Source organism: Zootoca vivipara, chromosome 2 (assembly GCF_963506605.1).
Source record: "Zootoca vivipara chromosome 2, rZooViv1.1, whole genome shotgun sequence".
Classification (NCBI taxonomy): Eukaryota; Metazoa; Chordata; class Lepidosauria; order Squamata; family Lacertidae; genus Zootoca; species Zootoca vivipara.
In genome coordinates, this window is record NC_083277.1 from 7,216,433 (window position 1) to 7,222,432 (window position 6,000).

General features: G+C 40.7%; 1 long non-coding RNA gene across 1 annotated transcript; it reads left to right on the top strand.

Moving 5' to 3' along the window:
- Window positions 1–4,103: 4,103 nt before the first annotated feature.
- On the top strand, window positions 4,104–5,551 carry LOC132591385 (uncharacterized). Its single transcript, XR_009556940.1, has 2 exons — window positions 4,104–5,222; window positions 5,407–5,551. It is a non-coding gene; the product is annotated as an uncharacterized LOC132591385 (long non-coding RNA).
- The last annotated feature ends 449 nt before the right edge of the window (window positions 5,552–6,000 follow it).

Here is a 6,000-nt window from a genome sequence, read left to right on the forward strand (position 1 = left end):
ACTTGTCAGACATAGGTCAAGGTTTCTGCAGAATATCACGTAACATAAAACATAATTATATATCAGTTGCACAGTCTTGAGGGCACAGTCTAAAATAAAAAAGAAATATCCTTGTAACTCATTCCCCCCCTTGTCAGTCCCATTTGACACATTTCAGCATTCCTACATAATAACACATAATGCATAAAACCTTCACATTGTTAAGTCTACACCATTTGTATATCTTGAGGCAATTGGGTGAACTTGAGATAATTCTTGCTGCTTTTGCATGTATTTCAAACCTTGGGCACAAGGGCTTTTCTTGTCTGCCTTTGAGTCACTGGGAGGAAGTTAACAGCACTTCTAAACCTTGCTGAAACATTATAGCTTTCTATATTCTTCCTTCTTAGGTTGTGATCAAAGAGATAAAATGTCCTTCATAATTCAATTACTTAGTTTCTCAAGTCTTTTATGGGAATAAATTGTTGTGGCCACTGTGATGCATTGGCAGGTTGGTAAGGTGGTGAGGGGATGGTATTAGCATTTGATTTCCTGTAAAACATCCTTTTGAAAATAGGCCTGTAGGGGGTTGGGGCATGAAGATATAATTAGTTAAATAATAATAATAATAAAGGGGAAAATATTCTATAAAGTTCTTCTTGGGAAGCTGCAAATAATATATGATCATAGTTAAGCATTTTATTCATTTAAATATTATTATTATCATTCATATTTAATTACTGCTGTTATTGTCTACTCAGTCTGTTTAATTTACTTCACCTAGTTTGGCTGTGGAGGACAACAATTTTGTTAATTAGGACACAATTGATAAGTTATTAACATTTTCCATGTGTGGTTCTGAATTCTCTTTGAGGTTCGCGTATCCTGTTTGAAAGGGATTATTATTACTATTATTATTTACAGGAAAGAATGACTTAGATGCTACATTCGTATGTACAGGAAGAAAAAGTAGAAATAGAAAAAATGCATAAATAAAAACAAAATGATATTTAGATTACCACTCAAACAACAAATTTTTTTATTTTTTTTTGCTGTGGGAGAAAGGAAAAAATAAACACTTGTTACTGGGGTTTAGTCTTCTTAAAGGTTCACATATCCTTTAGAAATGTTCTTCCTGGGAAAGCTGTGAGAATAATTTTTGCATGTTAGGTTGGAACTTTGCAAGGGGGGAGGTTATGCAGGAGTTAATGCTTGGGGTGAAATGCAAATGCGAGATAAGTATCTGAAGGTGCTTCCTGAATACCCATTGGAAAGGGGGAGCAGACCCTTGGTTTGCATAGTCTGGAGTTTTTTCTAAGCCCTTGACTAAAATCACAATCAGTATCCTGTTGAAAGGGGAAACAAACAACAACAAAAAGTACTCAAGCGATGAAAGTACTCAAGCGATGAACTCAAAGTGGGAGTGCTGAGATATTTACCTCTGGAAAGAATTTTGCATATTAGATTTGGAATGATGGTCCAACACTTGACCCTTTTGTTTTCTCAAGTGACCCCCTGGAGTCAAAGACACATAAGGAAATTTAAACAAATTTTCCCCTGCATGGCACAGGCCCTTCAGCATTTGGTTGCTGTTTTTGTTTTGTTTTGTTTTCAACCTCCTTTTTCTCTCTATTTTTCTCTTCAAGCTGGCATAGCCTCTGTGCATGTACAAAGTTCATGATTCAGAAATCCATTGTACCACTTGAAAGTGTTGCTGGTGTTGGCTAAATTACCATTTGAATAGAGGAAGGGAAGGGTGAATAGGTTAGATTTTACACAGAAACCCAACAATTTACACTTCCACCAAACCAGCAACAAAAAGTGGTCAAATTAAATTATTTTTGGTCAGTTTAAATCCATTTCTATAGCTTTTGTGTCCTGCGATATTTCTGACACCTCTTACTTCCTGTTCCTTGCTGCTTAGGAAGCAGGCTTATAAATCTTAAACTTTAAATATATAAAACTTCAACATCCAGACAACCCAATATTTTCACAGACAACCCAACCCAATACTTTCACAAGAAAGCTGCAATAAAAGTTTGGTCAAATTAAACTCCTTAATGAAGTCATGGCACTAATTAGCCATGTTTACTGTACTATATAAACATCTCATACCCCAGGCAAAATAAATCTTGATTTGCCCCCTTTATCTACAGGGTTCGGGGTGAATTCGTAATTGCAAATGTTTTCGTTTGTTTTTAATTAATTTATTACAGCCATGGCAGACTAAATTCTCTGCCCCCTTATCTATGGGCAATATGGCCAGAGCAGACTTAATGATATTCAACATTCTTACTCATCTCGGCCTCACCATCTTCCAGACTAATTCTTCTGGCCTTTATTTACAGGGATGGTCAAGGCTCATTCTGCTTGATTATGAATTTGTATGTGCTTGAACTGTTGGCTGGAGTTTTGCAGTTAAAAAATAGCCGACAATATGGTGGGGGGGGAAAAACACCAGACATTCATTTCCAATGTATGATATACCATCTCTACCTCTTTCTAAGTGGCACCTCAAACTCTTCATGCCAAACTTTAAAAATCTGTCTTTCCATCCTTCTCCACCAAAGAGTAAAGCTTGACTGAATTCAGGCCATTTCACTAAGCCACCAGAGTTTAAACTCACTTTTCAGTGCTTGAGTAATCTAGTCCACCCCTTCTGAAATATGGGGATCTCAACACTATCACCGCCCTTAGGATACACATACATTTGAGTACAGATGCCTGACTGGGAAGGAAACACGGGCTATGCCCTATCACGGAAGCACACGTGTGTACTAAGGGAAAAATAAGGAAGGGGAAGATTAAAAGTACCAACGTTATATAGAAGCCTTAGCAAATCTTAAGATTGGATAAAGATTGGGAAATGTTCAAGACTTTCATATGTGCTTAAACTTTAAACCTTAATAGAGAAAGTGATAAAAACTTATATAATCACTCCATAAAAACAACAATGACACTCTTGTTCCAACTCTGAAAACCAATAATCTTTCCTTGCCAGAAAGCAGAGCTGGGCTGAATTTCAACCCATCACCACATCAGACACATTGCCTTTCACATAGCTCTAAAATGGAAGTTAGAAGGGACCCTGAGGTCATTTAGTCTAACCCTCTAAGATACAGGATTCACAAGATTTGAATGAAAATACCAACTTTATACAGAACCCTTTAGCAGATGAGTTTTTTTCCTTAAGAGACTGATATCAGGAGCCCGACAATAACCCTTCTGTCCAACACAATCAAAGTTAAAACTAGACTCAGATAGACAATTCCTGGCTATGGAAGCTCTACTTTTGACAAACAAATCACCTTTATAGGAATAGCTGTTCAATTTTCCTTTAGTCAATATTCCTCTAGTCACTTGGAGAAAGACTCCCCTTTGTAGCCTCTCTCAATAACAACATTTGCACACCTCATTCTCATATTTATCATGTTTAAGATTGATTGGTTCAACATTGTTTCTTTATACTAGAAATTTAAAACAAGTTGGCAGTTTTAACTATGCACACTTAAGAAGGCAGTCTATGGATGTTGTGGCCAATCTAAACACAACCCCACAATATTTCTAAACATTGAGTACATCTCTTATCCACTTATAGCTGGAGTTTATGAAGTGAATATTTTCAAGTTTCGAAATTTTTTCAAAGCATTGAGCAAGCATTTTCAAAGTTACAACTCTTTATTTTCCTTCATCCTGCCCCTCTTTTCTGTTGAAAAATGGGTAGGTACACACACACACACCTCTTTATACTTTTGGAGAGAGAAAAAAAAACCTTCTACAGCCTCTTTAAAACAAACCTTTACACACTACTTCCACTCTTTTTAATATTTGCCATGTTTTTGGGTTGATCAAGCCCTTACATAAAAATTATTTAAGCAAGCTTGCATTTTGTTTTGGTTTTTTTCTTGTTTTAGACCCTGAAACATTTCTTAAATACAATTGGAGGCGTTTATCAGAGTTCAGACGGGAAGTAAGCTCTCCTTGGGCTTATTTCTCCCCTGAAGCCTGCAGAGTTGTCTCTTTGGACAGGGGTGCACCCATTTTTTTTTATTTTTATTTTTTGCCCTGGTCAGTCTCCGAAGGGGCACTTGCGCAAGTTCTAGCCCTGGGCGGTCTCCGACGGGGCCTTGGGGTCTCTCGGGGTTCACGGGACTCCTGGGGAACCTGGGGCACGTCTAAGGAAAGTGGACTGACTCCGATAGGAAAGTGGACCGACTCCGATAGGAAAGTGGGTTTGGGAAGGTTTGCTAAAGGGCTCTCTAAGGGAAAATGGGGTTTGGAAAGTCTCCTTAGGAAAACGTTCTAGGAAAGTGGACACACTCCGAGGAGGACTCCTTATTCCCACCCACAATTTAATAGTGCCACAGCAATCTCCCTGCCTCTTGCTCTCTAGACTCAGGTCCTACTGAACGCTTGCCTACGCAATGCCAGATCGGACCTGAGGAAATGCAAAGTAGGAAGAGGGAACGGGCGCACTTGCAATCTCTGGTCATGGGTCATACCTAACAAAAGGTCGCCATGGCAGAGGGGCGTCTTCACCCGGGATAGCTAAGCGAGAGAAGGGAGAGTTGCCAAGGCTCGCTATCTGGGCAAAACTCCGACGGACAACAAGCCTTGGGGAGGAAAAGGGCAGCCGCAAAACCTTCCAGCCTGGGCAGACTCCGACGGGCTTTGGGTTTTTTGGCTATGAAAAATAGGAAAGAGTTTGATTGCTGTGACAATTCCCACCCCGAAAAGCCAATTTCCCTATTGATACTCACGTCGCAGCGCGCTGCCTTCTTTTCCTGAAGCTTGGTCACCTCGCAACAATCAGGAGAAGAAAAATCTTGTAAAATCAACCCCCACGGCCGTCTGGATCCTGTTTGTTTTCCCTGTGTGGTCCCGCTAAGGATCCCAGTTAGGCCAGAACTCCAGGGACAGTCGGGGAAGGGGATCCCCCCTGCAAATGGCTGGGTGCGCTTGGGCTCCCCAACCACGGCGCCCCAAGAGTACGGCTAAACGGAGTCTCCTGCCCTGGCTCGCCATATTGTTATGAAAAATGTACCCCAAAATGCGTTGCCTTTTAAGAAGGACAGACGCGGGTCGGAAGCTCCAAAATTTGCACTAAGTTCAGCTCCGCCGGGAAAATGACAGAGACCACACGATGCTGTCAGGAAAAACAAACTGATCCCTTTATTGCAGAATGCAAAGCTACAGCTGTAGGGTCCCTGCCTCTGGAAAGAAGGAAGGAACCCCGGGAAATGGTAAGGACCCCCTATATACCCTCCTGTTCCTGCATGGAAATCTCTGGACTGCGAGGGAGGGGGAGACAAGGGCGGTGGGTGGGAGATCGGATTAGCTGGGTGCGGAGATGACTTTTCCTTTCAGATGGAGAGATGTCAATCTCTCTTCTCCTGTCGTTGATGGTACTCCCCTTTGTTTTGACAGGTGGGCAATCCTTCGAGATGGGCGCAGGAGTGGAGCGATTTCCTGACGATTTCCATGAGGTGATTTTCATCCGGCAGGTGTTTTCCTTGAGGCCGCGGAAAGATGGACTATGGCATGTTTAATTTGAATAAAGTTGTCAAGCTAATCTTTCTATTGTCCGTGTCTTCCTTCGTTGGGTATGGGACGGTGATGGGGAGGTTTCAGGGGGCCTTGGGGTCAGAGAAGGGTTGCACAGAAAATAAGTATGGAAAACATTTCTAATACATCCTGACGTATACAGTTCTAAAATATAAAACAGTGATTTTCTAATACAAAGAGATACTAACAAACCTATTTTCTAATACAGAGGAACACTAGTCTAATTAATCAAGAGTAATACTGAGGTTGTGGTTAGGTTCTTAGGCATATAGGGAGGGACGCCTTTCAAGGGATATAAGGGGTTTCTCACATTTAAGGCACATAAGGCCAGCAGACATATAATCACAAGAAGCAAGCGTATAATCACGAGAAGGTAAAAGTTCATAGCAAGTTTGTATAAGGTTTGTATAAAATGGTAAGGCTGTATAAAAATGGGCTGCGTTACTTGGTGGAGTT